Source organism: Zingiber officinale, chromosome 10A (genome assembly GCF_018446385.1).
Source record: "Zingiber officinale cultivar Zhangliang chromosome 10A, Zo_v1.1, whole genome shotgun sequence".
In the NCBI taxonomy this organism is placed as follows: Eukaryota; Viridiplantae; Streptophyta; class Magnoliopsida; order Zingiberales; family Zingiberaceae; genus Zingiber; species Zingiber officinale.
In genome coordinates this window covers 92,919,677-92,937,798 of record NC_056004.1, presented here as the reverse complement: position 1 = coordinate 92,937,798, position 18,122 = coordinate 92,919,677, and the positions used below count along the sequence as shown (strand labels likewise).

Genomic DNA, 18,122 nt, shown 5'->3' with positions numbered 1-18,122 from the left:
CAAAACTTTAGATCTACTCCTAGATCTATGTGTTGAGAGTTTTACCTTTGAAGCATGCCCTCGCAAAATCCCGCTCGTCCAAGGTACGTGTCGGATCTCCAAAGTATCAAGGTAGATACTTCTCTAGTGATATCCACACGAACAAGGAGTGCTCTCTAGCACTCAAGGATGGAGAAGAGAGCCCCAAGTGTGCTAGCACTTTCTAGAGCTCTCGGATGGGATTGGAAAGGAAGAAAAAGAGAGAGTACAAAAGAAACTCATACACTCAAGAAGTAGTATTCCTCCTTTGTGACCTTCACTCTTCCTTTGCTCTTGGAATTCACTCAACCACCTTCTCCTCACTTAGAAGTTCACGGCAACAGCAGTAAGGAGGAGGAAGAAAGCTAGGAAGAAGATGAGACAATTACCACACATCAATTTTTTACAAAACCAAAAACCTCCTTTGCATTAGTGTGGTCGGCCACAACATTGTAACCTCCCCATTAATGTGGCCGACCACATTAAAGCCAAGGGGAGAGTGTAACCCCCATGAGGTGGCATGTCTCATGAGGTGGAGGTGATGTGGCAAGGATGAGTCATCCTTATGATGTGGCAATACATCAAGTCAAACTTGATGTTTCAACTTCTACTTGGTCAAGTCAAACTTGACCAATTGTCTTCCTTATTGAGTTAAATCCAACCTTTGATTCAAGTCAATTTTAATTTAATGAATCTCAATTCATTAATATAAATTAACTCAATGAATCAAATCTAAATTAGACTCATTCAACAATTGAATCTAATTGAGTCTAACTCAATAAGTCTAATTTGAATCCAATCTTTGGTGCATCATATGAACCTAATCCAATTGGTTCATCATATGAACCTAATCTCCATCCACTTATTCTTTGCGTGTGACCCAATGGGTTCTTGTAACGTTGGCAATGTTTCTAAACTCCTTTAGAAACATAAGCAATGAGCGGCATCTAGCAATACATCATTGCTACCCAAGTTACAAGAATGTTGAGATCCAACATCACCTTGTGACTACTAATTGTGACTCCTCACAATATGTGACATTGTCTTTCTATCCTAGACATCTAGATTGATCAATATGAGGCATAGACCGTGTCATCCTCTAATCAATCTAAATCTTGAACTCCAAGTAGACTCACTCGATCAAATGAGCTCAACATCTCATGTTGACTCATTTGGGCAAGACCATGCACTTAGTGGTCTCACTCTATCAAGAATATTGATGTCGCTCCCGTCATATGGGAGGGATAGATCCCATCTACATCACTCACATCCCTCTGCATAATTTGTTACATACCCGGTAATCGCCTTTATAGTCCTACGGGTGACGTTTGACGAAACGAAAGTACATAACTCCTTATGTAGGGATCCATGGTGACTTCAGGTCTAAGGACTAATAGTCATACTAATAGCCACATGAGAAACTATATGACACTCATATAATGATCCATGATACTTTCTCATGGCGGGTCATTCAGTATACATTCTCCAATGCATACCCATGTGTCAACTTGATATCTCCATATCCATGACTTGTGAGATCAAGTCATCGAGTTGACCTACATGCTAGTCTTATTGCATTAACATTGTCCCTGAATGTTAATACTCGACTAGGAATGATTTAGAGTAGTGTTCCCTATATCATCTCACTATCGGTTCAACTAACCGATTGATATAGGTGAGAACCATCTACTCAAGGACATTATTATACTTAGTTTATTTGGCACCAATACAAGTAAGTATAATAACCAAAATCCAAATGCCTTTATTAATATACAAGAATATGATACAATGAGTCCATACAATCATCAAATGATTGGCTCTAGGGCTCTAACTAACAATCTCCCACTAGCATCACTGTAACCCTTTACAGCTAGCTCATCATTGCCTCCATATATCAAGAAATATTCTTTAGTCCTTCTTAAGTACTTAAGAATATTCTTGACCGCTATCCAGTGACTTTCACCTGGATCTGACTGGTATCTGCTCGTCATGCTCAAAGCATACGAGACATCAGGTCGAGTACATAGCATGGCGTACATGATCGATCCTATGGCTGAGGCATAAGGGATCTGATCCATGCGGTCTCTCTCCTCTCTAGAAGAGGGACCTTGAGTCTTCGAAAGACTCACGCCAAGTGACATCGGCAGAAATCCCTTCTTGGAGTTCTGCATGGCAAACCGAAGGAGTACCTTGTCAATGTATGTACTCTGACTTAGGCCAAGCAATCTCTTAGATCTATCTCTATAGATCATCCCTAGAATGCGGGATGTCTCACCTAAGTCTTTCATTGAGAAGCAACTCCTAGCCAGGTCTTGCTGAAGCAAAGGATGTCCTTCCCAATGAGTAGTATGTCATCCATATACAATATGAGGAAGACAACTATATCCCTACAACCTTCTTGTAGACACAAGGTTCATCTTCGTTCTTGATGAAACCAAACTGTTTGATTGCATCATCGAATCGAAGATTCCACCTTGAAGCTTGCTTTAGTTCATAAATGGACCTATGCGACTTGCATACTCTACTAGTATCTTGTGGATCTACAAAACCCTCCGGTTGTGTCATGTACACATCCTCGAGCGGGTTTCCATTCAGAAAGCGGTTTTGACATCCATTTGCTATATCTCATAGTCATGGTAGGTAATAGCAAGCATGATCCAAATGGACTAAAACATACTCGAGAAAAGGTTTCATCATAGTCAATACCATGAATCGGCTTGAAACTACCATGCGACCCTTATAGATAAGTCCATCCATGTCTTTCTCTTAAAGACCCACTTGCACCCTATGGGTTTTACCCTTTGTGGATCAACCAAAGTCCAAACTTGGTTGGTGTACATGGATTCCATCTCGGATCTCATGGCCTCAGCCATTTCTGAATCGATCTCATCAACTTCCCGATGGGTGATAGACTCATCCTCTATGAGCATAACGTCATCATAGTCGACAAGAGAAATGAGTATCTCTCGGTGACGACGTATCGGACCTGCCAAGAGGTATGTCTACTTGAGCGGTTGTTGTTCCTCAACTCTTTGTGGAACAACATCCACAACACTTTGTGGTTCCATCGAGGCATCAGTGCTATTGTTCGCATCTTGAACTTCTTCAAGATCGAGCAGCTCACTAGTCTTTCTAGAAACAAAGTCCCTTTCTAGAAAGACCCGATCTTTGCCACACCTTGTGTTGATGGGAATGTAGAAGTAATATCCCTTAGTTTCCTTGGGATATCCAATGAAATAGTACTTGTCAGATTTGGGTCCTAATTTGTCTGAGACTTGACGTCGTACGTAAGCCTCACAGCCCCAAATCCTCATGAAAGACACCTGGGCATCTCTCCCAGTCCATATCCTATATGGTGTCTTTATCACGGCCTTGGATGGAACTCGGTTGAGAATGAAAGCTGCCGTGTCTAGAGCATAGCCCCAAAGGTATGTCGGAAGATCTGTGTGACTCATCATAGATCGTACCATATCTAATAGGGTACGATTCCTCCTTTCGGATACACCATTCCACTGTGGTGTTCCAGGAGGAGTGAGTTGGGATAGAATCCCACACTCAGCTAGATAGTCACGGAACTCATGGCTAAGGTATTCTCCACCTCGATCGGATCGAAGTATCTTAATACTCTTGCCAAGCTGGTTCTGTACTTCATTCTTGAATTCTTTGAACTTTTCAAAGGATTCATACTTATGTGTCATTAAGTACACATAATCATATCTACTAAAGTCATCAGTAAACGTGATGAAGTACCTATAACCGCCTCTAGCAGCGACATTGAAAGGGCCACATACATCACTATGTATGAGTCCTAACAACTGTGCCCACTAAAGGGAGTCTTGGTCATCTTGCCTCGTAGGCATGACTCGCATATCTCATATGATTCAAAATCAAATGAGTCCAGCAAACCATCCTTATGGAGCTGGGATAAGCGCTTGTCATTTATATGACCTAAGCGACAGTGCCAGAGATAGGTGTGGTTCATATCGTTCGATTTGAACCTCTTGGTACTAACGTTATAAATAAAGCTCTCAAGGTCTAGAATATAGATTCCGTTCATCAGAGGTGCACTACAATAGAACATATCGTTTAAATAGACAGAACAACATTTGTTCTTTATTATAAACGAGAATCCTTTCTTGTCCAAACAAGAAACTGATATAATGTTCTTGGTCAATGCAGGCACATAACAACAATCGTCTAACTCTAGTATAAGCCCAGAGGGCAGAGATAGAAAATAAGTCCCTACAGCAACAACAGCAACCCGTGCTCCATTGCCTACTCGTAGGTCTATCTCGCCCTTTGTCAATGCTCTGCTATTTCTCAGTGCTTGTACATTAGTACAAATGTGCGAAGCACATCCGGTATCTAATACCCACGTCGAAGAAATAGAGAGGTTGACTTCTATAACATTTATACCTGAAGTAGAAATCTTATTTCTCTTCTTGTTAAGATCTTCCAGGTGTCCTGTGAAGTTCCTCTTCCAGTGCCCTGCTTGTCCTTGATATAGTTGACGAAGATGTGCAACCATATCGTAAGCACCCATCAACTCATGTTGCTTCTGAAGCTCAGAGTTCATAGTTGCGAGCATTAGGCAGGACACATCTAATGCGTCATCTTGATGCTTCTTGTAAGCATCGGTCAGCGATGGGCTGCTCCAGAACGTACAGCTTACGTTCTGAGTGAGAACTATTCTCGTGTTCCTGTACCAGTCCAGGAAATTTGCTCCGTTGAGCTTGTCCTTCTTAAGGACAGATCGCAGAGAGAAAGTGTTCGTATTCGACGTCATGGATATTCTACAACAGAAATAAATGCAGAAATAAATATCATATTCTTTTAAAATCATTTAATTAGGCCTTTAATTAAATGATGCTCCCACTGAATTCTATAATTCTTGTGGGACAAGATCCACATCATACTAACCCTTGAGTTAGCTTTGGCTAATACGCCCAAGGCTTAGTATGATCGGTAGATAACGATTACCAATTACATCTCTATGCAACTCTTGTTTATAAAATCAATATCCGCATTTATATTAAAACTCGAGTTAGCTTTGGCTAATACGCCCGAGAGTTAATATAAACGTGATTTTGACCTATCTTTTTCCAACCGTTGAAAGAATGCCTATAGTTGACTCGATCTAACCGAGCAACTAGGAATACTCAATCTAATTGAGTTTGTATTCACCCATGCGTTGATAGGCGGGACCAAGATTGTCCCTCCGTACCCTACCAAGATAATATGTATTGCTCTGCTTTGGCAGATTCAACAATACATGTGATCGAGGTAGTGATAGGTATCACGGCACGGTTAGGCATTTAGAGTTGGTTCAATCGAGATCTAATCTAATCGAAAAGGATGCATCTTGTGCACGACTTAGATCTAATCTAATCGTAAGGGTGCATCATGTGCACGACTTAGATCTAATCTAATCGTAAGGCACTAATTAATTAATTACTTATTAAACATGCATCATATACATAAGCAATTAACTAATTAATCTATTTGTGATTTAGTCATGGCCCCACTATGATCTTCTCAAGACAATGAGAAGATCGAATGGTCAACCTAGGGTCAACAGCTTCTCCAAGCTCCTCCCTTTGACCACCTTGTGTTGCTCGTGCCCGCCTCGGAACTCCGTCTCGTGTGGACCCTCCACCGCTCCAATTTGTACATTACAATTTGAAACTCGAGTTACATTCGAGTCTAAATCTAATTTACAACCAGAATATATGAGAAAGGCACGACGCGCAGGTCGCGAAAAATAAAAACATACAACACGCGCAAACACATAACGGCACGCAGGCCGTATTATGAATTACAACACAATCCAATCATATTGGGTTTTTGGGCCATGACTATCACAAAATTAATATATAATTCAAAATTATATATTTTCATAATTTTCTATAATTTTAAAATTAATTTTTATAATTTTTACGAGTAAAATTTCCCGGCGGTCCCGTTTAGCGGTTTCGGGCGCAATCGCGGAACGGATCCCCTTGCGGGGCCAGGGGCAGCGCCCCTACCCGCGATCTAACCATCGCGAGGGTTCCTTTGCGATCCAACAGCGCCTAAACTCGCTGTCCCAAAACAATTTGGGACGAAACCTTTGAGAAGAATTTTCCCGGCGGTCCCGATTAGCGATTTCGGGCGCAATCGCGAAGCAAATCCCCTTGCGGGGTTAGGGGGAGTGCCCCTACCCACGATCTAACCATCGTGAGTTGCTCCTAAGCGATCCTACAGCACCTTCGCTCACTGTCCCAAACGGATTTGGGTCGAAACATCACCGTTTTGGAAAAAACTTCCCGGTAGTCGAAGCCTACAAGCGTCTAAACACTTGTGCTTCGATTACTCGAGAAAAATACTCATAAAAACCCAAAAATCATAATTTTACAGAAAATTACAGAAACTTTAGTTTTCATAAAACCAAAAAATTAAACTCGTACAAGCCTTGCACGTGGCTCTGATACCACTGTTGGGTTTTTCGGGCCGCGAAAACCGCTTTTTCGCGTCGCGGAAACCCCGAAAGCCCCAAAGCCGTAGATCCGTGCAAGGAAAACCGAAAAAAAATACGAGTACGCGTTTCAAAACTTTAGATCTACCCCTAGATCTATGTGTTGAGAGTTTTACCTTTGAAGCGTGCCCTCGCAAAATCCCGCTCGTCCAAGGTACGTGTCGAATCTCCAAAGTATCAAGGTAGATACTTCTCTAGTGATATCCACACGAACAAGGAGTGCTCTCTAGCACTCAAGGATGGAGAAGAGAGCCCCAAGTGTGCTAGCACTTTCTAGAGCTCTCGGATGGGATTGGAAAGGAAGAAAAAGAGAGAGTACAAAAGAAACTCATACACTCAAGAAGTAGTATTCCTCCTTTGTGACCTTCACTCTTCCTTTGCTCTTGGAATTCACTCAACCACCTTCTCCTCACTTGGAAGTTCACGGCAACAGCAGTAAGGAGGAGGAAGAAAGCTAGGAAGAAGATGAGACAATTACCACACATCAATTTTTTACAAAACCAAAAACCTCCTTTGCATTAGTGTGGTCGGCCACAACATTGTAACCTCCCCATTAATGAGGCCGGCCACATTAAAGCCAAGGGGAGAGTGTAACCCCCATGAGGTGGCATGTCTCAAGAGGTGGAGGTGATGTGGCAAGGATGAGTCATCCTTATGATGTGGCAATACATCAAGTCAAACTTGATGTTTCAACTTCTACTTGGTCAAGTCAAACTTGACCAATTGTCTTCCTTGTTGAGTTAAATCCAACCTTTGATTCAAGTCAATTTTAATTTAATGAATCTCAATTCATTAATATAAATTAACTCAATGAATCAAATCTAAATTAGACTCATTCAACAATTGAATCTAATTGAGTCTAACTCAATAAGTCTAATTTGAATCCAATCTTTGGTGCATCATATGAACCTAATCCAATTGGTTCATCATATGAACCTAATCTCCATCCACTTGTTCTTTCTGTGTGACCCAATAGGTTCTTGTAACGTTGGCAATGTTTCTAAACTCCTTTAGAAACATAAGCAATGAGTGGCATCTAGCAATACATCATTGCTACCCAAGTTACAAGAATGTTGAGATCCAACATCACCTTGTGACTACTAATTGTGACTCCTCACAATATGTGACATTGTCCTTCTATCCTAGACATCTAGATTGATCAATATGAGGCATAGACCGTGTCATCCTCTAATCAATCTAAATCTTGAACTCCAAATAGACTCACTCGATCAAATGAGCTCAACATCTCATGTTGACTCATTTGGGCATGGCCATGCACTTAGTGGTCTCACTCTATCAAGAATATTGATGTCGCTCCCGTCATATGGGAGGGATAGATCCCATCTACATCACTCACATCCCTCTGCATAATTTGTTACATACCCAGTAATCGCCTTTATAGTCCACCCAGTTACGGGTGACATTTGACGAAACCAAAGTACATAACTCCTTATGTAGGGATCCATGGTGACTTCAGGTCTAAGGACTAATAGTCATACTAATAGCCACATGAGAAAGTATATGACACTCATATAACGATCCATGATACTTTCTCATGGCGGGTCATTCAGTATACATTCTCCAATGCATACCCATGTGTCAACTTGATATCTCCATATCCATGACTTGTGAGATCAAGTCATCGAGTTGACCTACGTGCTAGTCTTATTGCATTAACATTGTCCCTGAATGTTAATACTCGACTAGGAATGATTTAGAGTAGTGTTCCCTATATCATCTCACTATCGGTTCAACTAACCGATTGATATAGGTGAGAACCATCTACTCAAGGACATTATTATACTTAGTTTATTTGGCACCAATACAAGTAAGTATAATAACCAAAATCCAAATGTCTTTATTAATATACAAGAATATGATACAATGAGTCCATACAATCATCAAATGATTGGCTCTAGGGCTCTAACTAACAAAATCCACAATTAATCTAGCAATTGCAGGTTACAATATTTACAACATAATCTGATACAAATGCATATCCTCCAAATACTCATAGAAATACAACCAAAACTCCACACATAACTTACCTTGAATCAATATCCCCAATACTGATCCAAAATCTTCACATTCCATATGCCCAATTGAATTCCTAATCCAAACAGAATAATCTAACATAAAAATCATAAGAGGGCAACCTTGCAACAAAACCAAGCCAACAAAGGGGGAAATGATTTGATGCATTTACCTCATCAGTGATATGATGGAACTGCTCCTTGTAAATCTGAAAATCAATTGGGCAGTAGATGCAAGATCAAGCTCACAACCAAAACAAAGGTAAATGGATGATGAGTACGTGACCGTGAAGCCGCTGTTGGAGCTCATCCTGACAAGAACACACAAGAGAAACTAGTCCCAGTGAGGAAGAAAATCTGCTCAATACAACCACTCACCGGCAGTACAGGTGGCGATGACTAGGGCACCATCCCGAAGGGAAAACCAGGAATAAGTGGTCTACTGTGGGGTCGACGGTGCCTAGCTACAGACGGTGGCCGGCGTTGGGTCAGTTTCGGAACGCAGAGAAAGAGAGGAAGGGTGCCGGCGCTGAGTTGGAGAAGAAAGGCTAGGGCACGGTCAAGTGGAGAAAGTCGGCGCTGGGGTCGAGAGACGGCGGCGTCGGCAAGCACTGTGGTGGTCGGCTAGGGCAGAAGGGAGGCCGACGACACTGTGCAGGGATGCTTGGCATCGCTGGCGGCAGTGGGGAGGGGGCTCAGACCTCACAGCGGCTAGGGCTTCGGCTTGGAGGTAGATTCCGGCCGAGAGGGGGGCGGCGGCGCGTCCCGACCTCAGTGGCGGAGACAGGGAAGAAGAAAGGAAGAGGGAGAGAGAAGATAGTCGCCGGCTCTCTGTTCCCTGGTGTCGTCGGCGTCGGGCAGAGGAGAGGGAAGCAGCGGCGGTTTGCGGCGCCGGTTAAGGCACGCGTGAGGGGAAGAGAAGGCGCGCGCGGGGAGTTAGGGCACGACGACAGAAGAGGAGAAAAAAAAGAAACGGAGGAAATAAAATATATAAATAAAAATCAACTTTTCCTCATTAAAACAGGGTAAACAGGCATTTCCGGACCCCATTTTCATCACCGTTAACTCATCCGTACGAGCTCCGAAAAATTCCCGAAAAATTTCCAAAAATTCAGAAAATTTTCCTTATTAATTTTCGCCTATTTTCGGTATTTTACATTTTCGCCTATTTTCGGTATTTTACATTCGGGGTTGAGTTAGATCTAGGGTTTTTAGCATCAAATATTTTTTGTTCCCAATTTCGTCCCTAAATTTGGGACGAATCCAAGGATTCGTCCCCAAGTTTGGGACAAATACTGGATTCGTCCCAAAATCTGGGACGAATTCAGGAATTCGTCCCAGAATTTAAATATTTTTTAATAAAAGAGGAACAAAATCATAAGGAATAAATATGGACCTAGAGACATCAGAATTTGATGAAACAAGTTTCTATGCGTTCGTATCATTGTCCTGATCGTAAATATATCCATAAAAATATTTTTGACCAAATATATTTATTTTTGGAATTTTTTAATTCTAATTTGACCTAATTTGGGGTTAAAATTTTGAATCACTTAAAATATTAATTAAAAATTATGGATGATGATATATTTACGATCAGGTCAATGATACGAACACATAGAAACTTATTTCATCAAATTCCGATGTCTCTAGGTCAAGATATAAGGCGTCCCATTTTTTTTTTTTTAATAATTAAATTTTTGGGACGAATCCAGAGATTCGTCCCAAAATTTGGGACGAATTCCTGGATTTGTCCCAAATTTTGGGATGACTCCAGGATTCATCCCAAAACTGAAAATATTTTTAAATAAATAAAATCAAACACCGAAGGCTTATATCTTGACCTAGAGACATCGAAATTTCATGAAACAAGTTTCTATGCGTTCGTATCGTTGATCTAATCGTAAATATATCACCATCCATAATTTTTAATTAATAATTTAAGTGATTCAAATTTTTTAACCCCAAATTAGGTTAAATTCGAATTAAAAAAATTCCAAAAATAAATATATTTGGTTAAAAATATTTTTATGGATATATTTACGATCAGGACAACGATATGAATGCATAGAAATTTGTTTCATCAAATTCTGATCTCTCTAGGTAGATATTTTTTAAAACCTAAATAGGTTTCTACTAACTAAAAAGGTGTCGTGCAGTGAACGGTTGTAAATTTATGTCTGAAAACTTAAATATGGACCTAGAGACATCAGAATTTGATGAAAAAAGTTTCTATACGTTCGCATCATTGACATAATCATAAATATGTCACCATCCATAATTTTTAATTAATAATTTAAGTGATTCAAATTTTTAACCCCAAATTAGGTAAAATTCGAATTAAAAAGTTCCAAAAATAAATATATTTGGTCAAAAATATTTGTATGGATATATTTATGATCAGGACAATGATACGAACGCATAGAAATTTGTTTCATCAAATTCCGATGTCTCTAGGTAGATATTTTTTAAAACATATATAGGTTTTTACTAATTAAAAAGGTGTTGTGCAGTAAACGATTGTAAATTTGTGTCTGAAAGCTTAAATATGGACCTAGAGATACCAGAATTTGATGAAACAAGTTTCTATACGTTTGCATCATTGACATGATCGTAAATATGTCACCAACCATAATTTTTAATTAATAATTTAAGTGATTCAAATTTTTAACCCCAAATTAGGTCAAATTTGAATTAAAAATTCCAAAAATAAATATATTTGGTCAAAAATATTTGTATGGATATATTTACGATTAGGACAACAATACGAACGCATAGAAATTTGTTTCATCAAATTCCGATGTCTCTAGGTCCGTATTTAAGGCGTCCCATTTTGTTTTGTTTTTTTTAAATAATTAAATTTTTGGGACGAATCTCTGGTTTCGTCCCAAAATTTGGGACGAATCCAGAGATTCGTCCCAAACTTTGGGACAAATTCCTGGATTCGTCCCAAATTTTGGGACGAATCCAGGATTCGTCCCAAAACTGAAAATATTTTTAAATAAATAAAATCAAACACCGAAGGCTTATACCTTGACCTAGAGACATCGGAATTTCATGAAACAAGTTTCTATGCGTTCGTATCATTGATCTAATCGTAAATATGTCACCATCCATAATTTTTAATTAATAATTTAAGTGATTCAAATTTTTAACCCCAAATTAGGTCAAATTCGAATTAAAAAATTCCAAAAATAAATATATTTGATCAAAAATATTTGTATGGATATATTTACGATTAGGACAATGATACGAACACATAGAAATTTGTTTTATCAAATTCTGATGTCTCTAGGTCCGTATTTAAGGCGTCCCATTTTGTTTTTTTTAAATAAATAAATTTTTGGGACGAATCTCTGGATTCATCCCAAAACTGAAAATATTTTTAAATAAATAAAATTAAACACCGAAGGCTTATATCTTGACCTAGAGACATCGAAATTTCATGAAACAAGTTTCTATGCGTTCGTATCATTAACCTGATTGTAAATATGTCACCATCCATAATTTTTAATTAATATTTTAAGTGACTCAAATTTTTAACCACAAATTAGGTCAAATTCAAATTAAAAAATTCCAAAAATAAATATATTTGGTCAAAAATATTTGTATGGATATATTTATGATCAGGACAATGATACGAACGCATAGAAATTTGTTTCATCAAATTCCGATGTCTCTAGGTAGATATTTTTTAAAACATATATAGGTTTCTACTAACTAAAAAGGTGTTGTGCAGTGAACGGTTGTAAATTTGTGTCTGAAAGCTTAAATATGGGCCTAAAGACATCAGAATTTGATGAAACAAGTTTCTATACGTTCGCATCGTTGACATGATCGTAAATATGTCACCATCCATAATTTTTAATTAATAATTTAAGTGATTCAAATTTTTAACCCTAAATTAGGTCAAAATTGAATTAAAAAATTCCAAAAATAAATATATTTGGTCAAAAATATTTGTATGGATATATTTACGATTAGGACAACAATACGAAGGCATAAAAATTTGTTTCATCAAATTCTGATGTCTCTAGGTCCGTATTTAAGGCGTCCCATTTTGTTTTGTTTTTTTTAAATAATTAAATTTTTGGGACGAATCTCTGGTTTCGTCCCAAATTTTGGGATGAATCTAGAGATTCGTCCCAAACTTTGGGACAAATTCCTAGATTTGTCCCAAATTTTGGGACGAATCCAGGATTCGTCCCAAAACTGTAAATATTTTTAAATAAATAAAATCAAACATCGAAGGCTAATATCTTGACCTAGAGACATCGTAATTTCATTAAACAAGTTTCTATGCGTTCGTATCATTGATCTAATCGTAAATATGTCACCATCCATAATTTTTAATTAATAATTTAAGTGATTCAAATTTTTAACCCCAAATTAGGTCAAATTCGAATTAAAAAATTCCAAAAATAAATATATTTGGTCAAAAATATTTTTATGGATATATTTACGATCATGACAATGATACGAACACATAGAAATTTATTTCATCAAATTCCGATGTCTCTAGGTCAGTATTTAAGGCATCCCATTTTATTTTTTTTAAATAATTAAATTTTTGGGACGAATCTCTGGATTCGTCCCAAATTTTGGGACGAATCCAGAGATTCGTCCCAAACTTTGGGACGAATTCCTGGATTCGTCCCAAAACTGAAAATATTTTTAAATAAATAAAATCAAACACCGAAGGCTTATATCTTGACCTAGAGACATCAGAATTTCATGAAACAAGTTTCTATACGTTAGTATCATTAACCTGATCATAAATATGTCACCATCCATAATTTTTAATTAATATTTTAAGTGATTCAAATTTTTAACCCTAAATTAGGTCAAATTCGAATTAAAAAATTCCAAAAATAAATATTTTTGGTAAAAAATATTTGTATGGATATATTTACGATCAGGACAACGATATGAACGCATAGAAATTTGTTTCATCAAATTCCGATGTCTCTAGGTAGATATTTTTTAAAACATATATAGGTTTCTACTAACTAAAAAGGTGTTGTGCAGTGAACGGTTATAAATTTGTGTCTGAAAGCTTAAATATTGACCTAAAGACATCAGAATTTGATGAAACAAGTTTCTATACGTTCGCATCGTTGACATGATCGTAAATAAGTCAACATCCATAATTTTTAATTAATAATTTAAGTGATTCAAATTTTTAACCCCAAATTAGGTCAAATTCGAATTAAAAAATTCCAAAAATAAATATATTTGGTCAAAAATATTTGTATGGATATATTTACGATTAGGACAAGGATATGAACGCATAAAAATTTGTTTCATCAAATTTCGATGTCTCTAGGTCCGTATTTAAGGCGTCCCATTTTGTTTTTTTAAATAATTAAATTTTTGGGATGAATCTCTGGTTTCGTCCCAAAAGTTGGGACGAATCCAGAGATTCCTCCCATACTTTGGGACGAATCCAGGATTCATCCCAAAACTGAAAATATTTTTAAATAAATAAAATCAAACACCGAAGGCTTATATCTTGACCTAGAGACATCAGAATTTCATGAAACAAGATTCTATACGTTCGTATCATTGATCTAATCGTAAATATGTCACCATCCATAATTTTTAATTAATAATTTAAGTGATTCAAATTTTTAACCCCAAATTAGGTCAAATTTGAATTAAAAAATTCCAAAAATAAATATATTTGGTCAAACATATTTTTATGGATATATTTACGATCAGGACAACGATACGAACGTATAGAAATTTGTTTCATCAAATTCTGATTTCTCTAGGTCCGTATTTAAGGCACCCCATTTTGTTTTTTTTTAATTAATTAAATTTTTGGGACGAATCTCTGGATTCGTCCCAAGCTTTGGGACGAATTCCTGGATTCGTCCCAAAACTGAAAATATTTTTAAATAAATAAAATCAAACACCGAAGGCTTATATCTTGACCTAGAGACATCAGAATTTCATGAAACAAGTTTCTATACGTTTGTATCATTAACTTGATCGTAAATATGTCACCATCCATAATTTTTAATTAATATTTTAAGTGATTCAAAATTTTAACCCCAAATTAGGTCAAATTTGAATTAAAAAATTCCAAAAATAAATATTTTTTGTCAAAAATATTTGTATGGATATATTTACGATTAGGACAACGATACGAACGCATAGAAATTTGTTTCATCAAATTTCGATGTCTCTAGGTCCGTATTTAAGGCGTCCCATTTTGTTTTTTTTTTTTTAAATAATTAAATTTTTGGGACGAATCCAGAGATTCGTCCCAAAACTGAAAATATTTTTAAATAAATAAAATCAAACACCAAAGGCTTATATTTTGACCTAGAGACATTGGAATTTTATGAAACAAGTTTCTATGCGTTCGTATCATTAACCTGATCGTAAATATATCACCATCCATAATTTTTAATTAATATTTTAAGTGATTCAAATTTTTAACTCCAAATTAGGTCAAATTCGAATTAAAAAATTCCAAAAAAAAATATATTTTTTCAAAAATATTTGTATAGATATATTTACAATCAGGACAATGATATGAATGCATAGAAATTTGTTTCAACAAATTCCGATGTCTCTAGGTCCGTATTTAAGGCATCCCATTTTGTTTTTTTTAAATAATTAAATTTTTGGGACGAATCTCTGGATTCGTCCCAAAACTGAAAATATTTTTAAATAAATAAAATCAAACACCGAAGGCTTATATTTTGATCTAGAGACATCAGAATTTCATAAAACAAGTTTCTATGCGTTCGTATCATTAACCTGATCGTAAATATGTCACCATCCATAATTTTTAATTAATATTTTAAGTGATTCAAATTTTTAACCCCAAATTAGGTCAAATTCGAATTAAAAAATTCCAAAAATAAATATATTTGGTCAAAAAATATTTGTATGGATATATTTACAATCAGGACAATGATAGGAACGCATAAAAATTTGTTTCATCAAATTCCGATATCTCTAGGTCCGTATTTAAGGCGTCCCATTTTGTTATTTTTTTAAATAATTAAATTTTTGGGACGAATCTCTGGATTCGTCCCAAACTTTGGGATGAATTCCTGGATTCGTCCCAAACTTTTGGACGAGTTCCTGGATTCGTCCCAAAACTGAAAATATTTTTAAATAAATAAAATCAAACACCGAAGGCTTATATCTTGACCTAGAAACATCAGAATTTCATGAAACAAGTTTCTATGCATTCGTATCATTAACCTGATCGTAAATATGTCACCATCAATAATTTTTAATTAATATTTTAAGTGATTCAAATTTTTAACCCCAAATTAGGTCAAATTGGAATTAAAAAATTCCAAAAATAAATATATTTGGTAAAAAATATTTGTATGGATATATTTACGATCAGGACAACGATACGAACGCATAGAAACTTGTTTCATCAAATTCTGATGTCTCTAGGTAGATATTTTTTAAAACATATATAGGTTTCTACTAACTAAAAAGGTGTTGTGCAGTGAACGGTTGTAAATTTGTGTCTGAAAGATTAAATATGGACCTAGAGATATCAGAATTTGATGAAACAAGTTTTTATACGTTTGCATCGTTGACATGATCGTAAATATGTCACCATCCATAATTTTTAATTAATATTTTAAGTGATTCAAATTTTTAAAGCCAAATTAGGTCAAATTAGAATGACAAAATTACAAAAATAAATATATTTGGTAAAAAATATTTGTACGGATATATTTACTATCAGGACAACGATACGAACGCATAGAAATTTGTCACATTAAATTCCGATGTCTCTAGGTCCGTATTTAAGGCATCCAAGTTTTTTTTTTTTGAAATAAATAAATTTTTGGGACGAATCTCTGGATTCATCCCAGAATTTGGGACGAATCCAGGATTCGTCCCAGATTTTGGGATGAATCCAGGATTCGTCCCAAATTTAAGAAAAATAAAATTTAAAAGAAAAATCATTCGGAAGGCCTAAATATGGACCTAACGATCTCGGAATTTCATGAAACAAGTTTCTTTAGGTTCCTAATTTTCTCATGATCTTAAAAATATTCGAAATCCATCATTTTAACATATTATTAAGTGCAGTTAATTTTTTATTATGATTTATGTTAAATTCAGGTTAAAAAATCACCACACTAAATATATGACGTTAAAATTATGAATGAAGATATTTTTAAGATCATGAGAAAATTAGGAACCCATAGAAACTTATTTCATAAAATTCTGAGATCGTTAAGTACATATTTATGTCTTCCGAATAATTTTCCTTTTATTTTTTATTTTTTTTAATACTAACTATCTATGTTTCACTAAATATGGACCTAACGATCTCGGAATTTCATGAAATAAGTTTCTATGGGTTCCTAATTTTCTTATAATCTTAAAAATATCTTCATCCTTAATTTTAACATATTATATTGAGTGAGGTAAATTTTTTATTACGAATTAGGTCATATTCATGTTAAAAAAATCACCACACTTAATTTATTTGGTTAAAATTCAGATTTCGGATATTTTTAAGATCATGAGAAAATTAGGAACCCAAAGAAACTTGTTTCATGAAATTCCGAGATCGTTAGGTCCATATTTAGGCCTTCCGAATGATTTTTCTTTTAAATTTTATTTTTCTTAAATTTGGGACGAATCCTAGATTCGTCCCAAATTCTGGGATGAATCCAGGAATTCATCGTCCAGAGATTCGTCCCAAAATTTTATTTATTTAAAAAAAAAACAAAATGGGACGCCTTAAATACGGACCTAGAGACATCAGAATTTGATGAAACAAATTTCTATGCATTCGTATCATTGTCCTGATCGTAAATATATCCATAAAAATATTTTTGACCAAATATATTTATTTTTGAAATTTTTTAATTTCAATTTGACCTAATTTGGGGTTAAAAATTTGAATCACTTAAAATATTAACTAAATATTATGGATGGTGACATATTTACGATCAGGTTAATGATACGAACGCATAGAAACTTGTTTCATCAAATTCTGATATCTCTAGGTCAAGATATAAGCCTTTGATACTTGATTGTCTTTTTTAAAAAAATAATTTCATTTTTGGAACAAATCCTGGATTCATCACAAAATTTGGGACGAATCCTGGATTCGTCCCAGAATTTGGGACGAATCTAAGATTTGTCCCAAAATCTGAGACAAATTCTGAATTCGTTCCAGATTTGGCGACGAATTTAGCAACGAAATTTTTTCCTGTTGCAAACTTGAAACGAAATTTTTTTGTTGCAAGTTTCGTTGGTTATTTGGGTCGAAATTTGTTTTCGACCCTAAATTTGTCGTAATTTTGGGACGAATAATTTTCGTTCCAAACGTTTGTCCCCAAATTTATGTTTTTTTGTAGTGTGAATTATGTCAAATTCGAATTAAAAAATCACCACACTCAATATATTAGATTAAAATTATATATAACGTTATTTTTATAATATGGAGAATGATAGGAAGACGTAGAAATTTGATTCATAAAATTTCAAATTTTATAGATTTATCTTTAATATATTAATTTATCTTTAATATATTAATTTATTAATTTATATTT

General features: G+C 35.6%; 1 long non-coding RNA gene across 1 annotated transcript; it reads right to left on the bottom strand.

Annotated features, from left to right (window-relative positions):
- Nucleotides 1–8,586: 8,586 nt before the first annotated feature.
- LOC122026317 lies at nt 8,587–8,980 on the bottom strand. The gene is made up of 3 exons (XR_006124104.1): nt 8,944–8,980; nt 8,739–8,876; nt 8,587–8,642 (listed from the first exon to the last, which is right to left on the bottom strand). It is a non-coding gene; the product is annotated as an uncharacterized LOC122026317 (long non-coding RNA).
- Between the last annotated feature and the right edge of the window lie 9,142 nt (nt 8,981–18,122).